The sequence below is a fragment of the Equus asinus genome, chromosome 10 (genome assembly GCF_041296235.1).
Source record: "Equus asinus isolate D_3611 breed Donkey chromosome 10, EquAss-T2T_v2, whole genome shotgun sequence".
Classification (NCBI taxonomy): domain Eukaryota; kingdom Metazoa; phylum Chordata; class Mammalia; order Perissodactyla; family Equidae; genus Equus; species Equus asinus.
In genome coordinates, this window is record NC_091799.1 from 94250305 (window position 1) to 94259818 (window position 9514).

Here is a 9514-nt window from a genome sequence, read left to right on the forward strand (position 1 = left end):
CTATTATATTGAGTATTATACATCCATTCTAATGGCACACAAAATGGTAAAACATGAAAATAACCAAATGGAAAACATGTAAACAAAATATATTAGGTGCTATGGTTAAAATGCTACGTTTATCCATATTTTTCCTCCCAGTAACTTCTTCCTTATTTTCTTCTCTATTTTCCTAACTTCCTTAAAATTTATTTATTTATTTATAATAAAATTCTAATAATAATAAAAATATTTATTTATTTCTAATAAGAATCTTTTTGTTAAAAATATGCAAAGCGTAAATGTCTTTGTTTGGGCTACTATAATAAAAAGTAAACAGTAAAAGTCTGCAGACTGGGAAGTCCAAGATTAAGGCGACAGAAGATTCAGTTATCTGGAGAGAGCCCACTTCTGGGTTCATAGCTGATTTCTCACTGTGCCCTCACTTGGTGGAAGGAGCAAGGAAGCTCTTTGGGGTCTCTGTTATAAAGGGAATAATCTCATCCATGAGGGCTCTGCCCTCATCACCTATTCACCTCCCAAAGTCCCCACCTCCAAATACCATCTTATTGGGGATTAGACTTCAACATATAAACTTTGGGGGGACACAAATATTCAGTCTATACAAGTGAATAAAACAAAATCTCTTTCCTCAGTTAAGTAGGAGAGTTCATATACATATCTCTTATGCATTCAATTTTCCCATTTATTTAGCAAAAAATAAATGTGCACAAAATCTTTAATTCATGCATACTATTAATTGATTTGATGGTCCTAAATTGATAAACCTAATGATTGATTAATTCATGCATATAATTAGTTGATTAATTGATACATGTAATGAATTAATTTATATGCATCGGTAATTATTTGGGATACATAACAATGTAATAATTCATTCCTTTACCTGTTCATCGATTTAATTTTTGTGTTCACTCATCTATTTTTTTTATCACATATGTATTGAGCTGCTTTAGTTTTCCAGACCTAAGGCTAGGTGTTGGTGAGGCAGAGTTGGACATGATTAACTGCCTACCAGAAAGGAGCTCACTCTGCAATGAGGAGGTAGAGAAGGTAAAAATGTTATCAAACAGAGGGATCCGTGCTCTGTTCTCAAACACATGATGCCTTGGTGCAGTGTCAAGAGGGTATTTTCTTCCTTGGGAGAGGTCGGGGGTGACTTCAAGGAGGAGACCATGCTTACTGTAAGGCCTCAATAACAAGTATGTGTTTGTCAGGCAAAGAAAAGATGGAGGAATATTCCAGCCTATGTGAGAGTCTATAATTAAGAGCTAAAAGGAGAAAGACAATTAATGCTTTGAAAGATTAGAAAAGTTGAGATCATTGTGGGTGTAATCTTGAGGGATTTGTGAAGGAAGTGATATTTGACCCAGATTTTAGAAAATGGAGGAGGTATAGAGGGGGAGAAAGAAGATTCAACCTGGAGTGAGGACATAAGCATTTGTCCTAGTCCATGTTATGGTGGGTGATATAAATTATGATAGAATAATTTGCTTGTGTCCATAGAGCCAGTAGATAAATTAGGATACAAAATTTTAGTTTTGGGGCAAGGACCATTCTATGAATGACAAATTAAATCAGATCTCGTATGTGACAAACCTTCATTGCTATGATAGTAAATGGTCACTTGCTGTAGGATCTTTTTTGAGCCAAGGGAGGTTCACACACAAAAAATCAGCGAAAAGCTTAGACGAGAACTTTCTAATCTACTCCAGCTGTCCCACGAAGACACCACCTGTCTATTAGGATCGCCCTGACGGTACTACAAAGAGATTTCTCTGACACATTGCTACACTTCTGTGTTCTCTGATCTCCGAGTTGGGCCAAACATAACAAAAGTAAGAGGAAATACTTCTTCAAAATTAACTAGCTAAAAAACAAATGATCAGTCAGATTTTGATGGAGAAAACTTATGCCAAGTTCCAAAGAAATGCAAAGTGCAAGGAAGGATATTTTTCAAACTTTAAATGAGGTTTAGAAATGTTGCAGAGATGGTTACATATGGCAGGCCAACAGAATTCATGCCAAAAGAGGCAAAATGAATGTGAGAAGGTGTGAAGATTGATCTGTGCATATGGGGAACATTAGCAAAGGAAAATATCTGTATAGGAAATGGGCCACATTTGTATAGAAAAGAGAGCTCAGTGGAGGGAGCAGTTCAAACATGATATGAATGAGGAACCAGATAAATTAGTTTGACATTTTAAACTATCTTGGATTCCATTTGATTTTTATTTCCTCCTCTAAGTCTAAATAACAGTCTTTTATTTCTTTATCTAGAACCATCCTTTCCTCTTTTCCATTCCATTAGCATAAAACACGTGAAAGAAGCCTGCTCCTCTTGTAAAATTAAAAATGTAGACACATTTAGGAGGAATCAAAAGGCAGGACCAAACATTTATTTTGTCCTATTTCATGTTTAAAGGCACTTTTTTTTCTTTGTTCCTAGTAATGATTGCAGAGTCAGCACTTATTGGGGAGAAAATGACAAGAGAATGCAATCGACTCATGTTAAGGAATTTTCTTTGAAATATAGTACATACTCAAAAGTCTTATTGTTCTGAAAAGGTAGAAGGCATAGCATTTTTTTGCATTTAGTTTCAAAACTGTCTTATTTACAGAGTTAACATGTATTGACTTCTAAATTTAGCAGCTTAAAACAAACATTAGTTACCTCACAGTTTCCGTGGGTCAGGCACCCTGGTTCAGCTTATCTGGGTCCTCCGGCCCGTGGTTACTCACAAGTCTGCAGTCATGTTAAGATTTGACTGAGGGAAGATGTGCTTCCCTGGCAACCACTGATTTGGCTTCTGTTTCTATAGCGTTTTCTTTTTCAGAACCTCACATAAATGGAATCATAAAGTACATAGCGTTCTAAGATTGGCTTCTTTCACTTAGCAATATTCATTGAAGATTCATCCATGTCTTCAATGGCATGATAGTGCATTTCTTTCTATTGATGCATAGTGTTCCATTGTATGGATGTACCACAGTTAATTTCTTCATTCACCTTTTGACAGATATGATGACTACTTCCAGTTTTTGATGAGTATGAACAGAACTCCCATGACCATTCACGTGCAGGTGTGCAAGCTTTTGTATAGGAAGAAATTTTCAAGTCAATTGGGTAAATACTCAGAAACACAAATGATGAGGGATAAGGTAAGTCTATGTTTAGCTTTATACCAACTTTTGAACCAATGATGTGCGTGCACACTGTTATGCAAAGTTTTTTAGCATGATGTTCTTTATATGTTTTTGTCACCCCCCCTCGTAAATGCTCTCTAGTAAATCACAAGAAAGTTGAGAAAGAATGAGGTCAACAATTCCTGTAAGCCAGCATTTCCTAGATTGGATTCTACTGGGCAGGGGAGTCATGGAGGAGAAGGGTTTAAATGGGGACAGAAAAATCTCAGTTAAATTGTAAAGATGAAAGGAGTATCTGAGGTAGTAGTAGTCAGGAATGGAGGGAATATATTTCATATCTGAATTTAGGTATTAGAAAGCAGGCTGGAAAGGAATAGCAGAGTCTATTAAAAAAATCAGTCCTAAGAAGGGAAAGAAGTATGAGAAAAGACAGACATAAAGTAAGTAACTAGGGAGATAAATTAAATAGCAGGATGAAGAAAGCATGAGAATATGAACTGGAGGTGCATCATAATGACTGGGGATGTGAACTCTGGAACCATCAGAAGGATGTGGATTTTGGTGTGACTTACCTCCCTGATAATAAGTCTAAGAGCAGAGCCAGCCCCTATGGCCTAGTAGGTAAAAGTCCGCGGCGCTCCACTTCGGATGCCTGGTGTTCTGATAGTCAGGGGGTCAAATTAGAAAGCTCATAATAGATGCATGATTAAATATGTACTTTGTTTCTAAAATACATATTGCCCTTATAAACGTCTATAATATTTTCATAAGGCTTGGTTTCTGTTTTGAATTAGCCTCACTTGAACATGATCCTAATTCTCAATTTTCCCCAATATTTCCTCAGAACTCTGAAATACAAAGAACCAAAATTATCAACTGCAAAATATATGCATAATTGAGGTAATTTGTAATTCTGGCATTAAAAAATACATGTAATAAGCTGTTTAACTTCATTTCTAGTCTTCTAATTAAATAGCAATAACCTCTTTTAAGGACGAGTTATGAGTTCTCTTTAACTATTTCTCCACCTCCACCATTGCTACTCTAGGGTTGTCTGTATACACAAATGGAGGGAAAACATAGAATTTGAGTCCTTTTGAATGGCTGTCTTGTGATATATCCCTGATATATTTGTATAAACCTGCCACCATTTCTTGATTTCTAATCTATTAGTTTCATACTCAGAGCACTTCCAAAGTTACCATTGATATGAGAGACATAAAAGTATCCATATCTAAAATAATCAAATTTATGAGTAGCTGTGTTTAAAGGCAGTTCTCCATTGCGTTGATCAGTGAAAATCTGTGGGACATTCAGCAAGCAACATTGACTGCATTAGCAATGTGGGATTCTTCTGTTATTAGGGAGAGGCACTAGATCATGGAAGACAGTGCCACAGACTTGCAAGGACCCTCAGGAAAAACTCATCAATATTTTCAAAACACGTCACATTCCTCTTGTGGTCCTTTGAAATCCATTAGCAACCTTACTAGGTTCTCTGTTCTGAATTATCTCCCTGTCTTAATCCTTGACCTACTAATGTCTCAAAATGCATTAAGGCAACAATTAGTTCCTTCTCTGCTCCTCTCTTTATGCTGATCAGGCATTTGGCACTCTCATAAGCATAAGACAACTCATTTTTCTTCTCCTGCTTGGTATGATAAGGCTTTTACTCTAAATGAGTGAATATAAATTATTGCATGATGTTGAATGACTTCAGTGAGACGATGATGGAAATAGAGATGGAATAAAAGGAGGCAGAGGGAAGAAAGTTTTCAATTGGGAGAATATTGATGAGTAAAAATAATTCCATTTTAAACCTAATAAATAGAACATTTTTTGAACATTTGAAAAACTGAAGTATGGAGTTTATTTTATTTCCACTATTTCTTCCTTCAGTTAATTTTCCCGTAAGTGGTCTTTCTATTTCCTCAACACACAGATTCTTCTCGTTGATGTTTCCTGTTCTAGATGATATAAACAGTCACTTCTCTATGTATTTTAATGATCCAAGAATAGTGTCAAAAGTTTTATGTGTACACAAACATATATATATACATACATGTAATTGACATATTACATATAGTAATATATATGTAATTATATGTATAATTAGTCATGGAAATAAACATTTATGTAGACTTCAAAATGATTTCTAAATTATTGCCAAATTGTTCCTTAGTCATGTGATAATTTCCCAACCCCTTAAAAACCCCCTCCTATAATTCATACTAGTCTTATATAATATAAGCAGCTAATATTAACTTCCAATCAGAAATACAGTTAGTAATGATACAAATTTTCTTGAAGGATTTGCGCTCAAACCAAATTAGAATGTGTCTAAGTATGAAAAAATGAGATATTTACTGATTCAGACAAACCCCAAAAGTCTAGAATAAAAAGTAGCTACCAAGTATTCCTCCTTTAAAAGCAAGCTGCTGGATCATCCATGGATACTCGACAGTGTGCGGCCCAACACTGCCAGCACTGCAAAACCTATAGAGGAGATCGAGGACATCGGTTTGGATAGAGTTGTGGTGAAGGGTGACGTGTGAGGGCACCAACCAAGAAGGGCTTCGAGGGACCACCAAAGAGCTTGACCCCATCTCTGGAAGTTTGCAGATGTGGGTTGATTCAGTGGTGATGTTCAAAATATTGAACAACTGCCACCACGCTGGAGCAGGATCCTGGAGAGCTGTGGCGCTAAACAATACCTTTCAATTGCTGGATGGTGGAAAGTGAGGAGAATCATGGAGAAAGGAGATGGGGAAGGGGGCGCTGACTTCATTGAGAACCTACCACGAGGGTAACCTACCTACCAAACTTAGAGAAGTATCTTCACAGATTAACAATCTGTAAAGTTCTGCCACTGACAAAAGATCAACCTTGGGGGCCGGCCCCGTGGCCAAGTGGTGAAGTTCACGCTCTGCGCTTTGGCGGCCCAGGGTTTCGCCAGTTTGGGTCCTGGGTGCAGACATGGCACCACTTATCAGGTCATGCTGAGGTGGCATCCCACATAGCACTACCAGAAGCACGAAAACTACAATATACAACTATGTACTGGGGGGCTTTGGGGAAAAGAAGAAAAGAAAAATATTGGCAACAGATGTTAGCTCAGGTGCCAATCTTTAAAAAAAATAAAGATCAACTTGATTAAGATTTGATTTACATGGGCAAAACAGAAGGTTGAGAGACAGTCTGATACTGTTACTTTGAGCCAATAGCGAAGAGAAAGACAGTCAGAGGTTGAGAAAGAGACATACGAATCGGGAATGACCAGCACTTTCACGCTGGAGCCAAGCAGACAGAAGCACTAATTTTCAATCTTTGAATTTGATTATTACTCTAGTTTGGACATTTTAACAACTGAAGTGAGACTGTTCTCTGGAGTTTGATTTGAGCTCTCTATTATCTAAGTGTAGTTGAATAAAAATCTGAGGCAAACCCGAGAGTTCATCCAGGGGCACGGAGTAAACCATCCCACAGCCCAAGTTGGAAAGGTTAGTGGCAGGAAAAGTAAAGTTTGTTTTCTGTCGGCACCTTAGCATTCATTCAGTAAAAGGCTATAGGGCCCGCCCCGTGGCCCAGTGGTTAAGTTGGCGCGCTCCGCTTCGGCGGCCCAGGGTTTCGCTGGTTCGGATCCTGGGCACGGACATGGCACCACTCATTAGGCCATGTTGAGGTGGCGTCCCACATGCCGCAACTAGAATAACCCACAACTAAAATATACAACTAGGTACTGTGGGGATCTGGGGAGGAAAAGTAGGTTACAATAGCAAAGCAGCCAGTTTGAACTTCAGCGGCCATTTAGACAAGCCTGGGATTGTCTGGTCAACTGGAGGGAGGAGCCAGGGCATTTGTTTGGCATGAAGATTTGTTGTATTATATTTGGTTGTTTTGGGTTTTGTCATCAGCACCAGAGAAGAAAAGAGTATAGAAAACCTGAACTGCCCCATATTCAGTTGCATGTGCTCCTCACTGAGGCTTTAGGAGAATACTTCAGGCAGAAGCCTGGGAAGTTGTTTTCACAAAGGTCCACCTGAGATGCAGGGTATCCACAGCATAGTTGCCAGCAGAGGACCATGTAACCCCCTGAGGGCAAGAGGGATGTCCTGTTGTGGTTTCAGTAGAGTGAAGATTCCAAGAGATCAGTACCACAGCAAAACCTCAGACCTCATGCTGGGTAGAGTATTGGACATGAATTTGTGTCCTGGACTCGGGTGGTCTCCTCAGGCCCCGGCAGCAATAGTCATTGTGAGGTATCACCCAAATAACTCTAAAGGGCTCGTGGGGGCAGGACAAAGAGAGGGGGAGCCCCCAAGGACAGGCTAAATCAGCAGTTCCTAAACTTGTAGGCCCTGGAACCCTTTAACACACTCTCAAAAATTGAAGATGTTGAAGAGCTTTTGTTTATGTGAATTTCATCTATTGATATTTACCGTATAAGAAATAAAAACTGAGAAGTATTTTAGAGATTTTAGTAAATCTTTTAAAGTAAAAGTGATGAATACATTGTATGTTAATATAAATAACATTTTGTGAAAAATAATTATATTTTCCAAAGCAAAATAAAAAAGTGAAAAGAGTGTTATTATTTTAGTTTTTGCATATCTCTTTAATATCTGGCTTAATTGAGGATAGCTGGATTCTTATATATGATTACGCATTCAATCTGTTATGATATGTTCCTTTAGTTAAAATATATAAGGGACATCTGGCCTTACATAGACGTGTGTTTGGAAAAGAGTGGCGTGTTTTAATAGCTGTTTCAGATGATTAATATGGATCTTCCAAATTTTAAATTATTTTAATTGCACTTATCAAAAAGTCACATTCAGGGGCTGGCCCTGTGGCCCAGTGGTTAAGTTCCACACACTCCACTTCACAACACAGGTTCAGTTCCCAGGTGCGGACCTACACCACTCATTGGCTGCTATGCTGTGGTGACTACCCCCATACAAAATAGAGGAAGACTGGCACAGATCTTAGCTCAGGGCAAATCTTCCTCAAGCAAAAAGAGGAAGATTGGCAACAGATGTTAGCTCAGGGCCAATCTTCCTCAGCAAAAAACAACAACAAAAAAAAAACCCTTCAGATCTGGCCACTACCTTCCAACAGGACCCTATCCTTGAATGCCAGCTCCCTCATGTCATCTTCATGCCCTCTGCCACTTGATCGTCTTGCAACATCCTAAATAACCCCAACTTTAAAAAAAAAATCACATTCATTAACATCACCACTCTCTTGGTTAGCTTGGACTGCTATAACAAAATATCACAGACTAGGTGGCTTAAACAACCGATGTTTATTTCTCACAGTTCTGGAGGCTGGGAATTCCAAGACCAATGTGCCAATTTATTTACTTCCTGGTTAGCGCTCTCTTGCTCCCTTGCCAACAGCCCCCTTCTCATTGTGCCCTCACATAAACGAGAGAGACAGAGAGAGAGAGAAAGGCAGAGAGAAGGCTCTGGTCTCACTTCCTCTTCTTATAAGGGATCTAATCCTATCATGGACGCCCAATCCCCATGACAACATCTAACCTAATCATCTCACAAAGGCCCCATCTCTAAATACCACCACATTAGGGGTTAGGTCTTCAACATATGATTTTTAGGACACAAACATTTATCCATAACAACCACCAGTCTTATCCTCTTAGTCTTCATATATTGTAAAGCTGTCAAACAATGCTGCAAACAAGTTTTCCAAAATTCTTATTTTTACTTGAAATCTCCAATTTTATCTTAGCTGCAAATACTGTCTTTTGTTTTTCTTGAAGTGGCAGGCTCACTTAATTCATTTTTCAGGGAAATGTCTGCCACATATCCATGTCTGAAAATTAACATTTGTCTGTTGGCTGTTCTTTAAGATAGAACGAGTGTTCACAAAAAAAGCAACTAGTTAAGCTCACAACTCAAACAACTGTGGTTCTCCTCAAAAACCATCACACATCATCACCAGCACACTAAAAAGATGTATACTCGAGAGTAGAGATTTAATAAAAGTAATAATTTTTTGCTTTGCCAAAGACATTCTCAAGTGAAACTACATTTTTTTTACACTGTGAATGTGTGGTGGTGAAGAATTCAATGACTACTAGGATAGTTGAGTGCCACACTTTGATTCATGCTAAGGTGCCATCAGGTTTACGCTTCATTGCTTTTGCACCTTTAGAGAAAGACGTATTAAATCTTAATATTATTGTGAAATTAGTTTTTGACCTAGGAGTCCTCTTGAAAGAGTGTTGAGGATCCCGTGGGATCCACTTACAACATTTGGGATCTCCTGGGCTAGATTACACAGTAGTCAAGGGATACAAGCTCAATGGTTTATCTGAGGGAGACCTAATACCCTGGTGTCTTGAAGT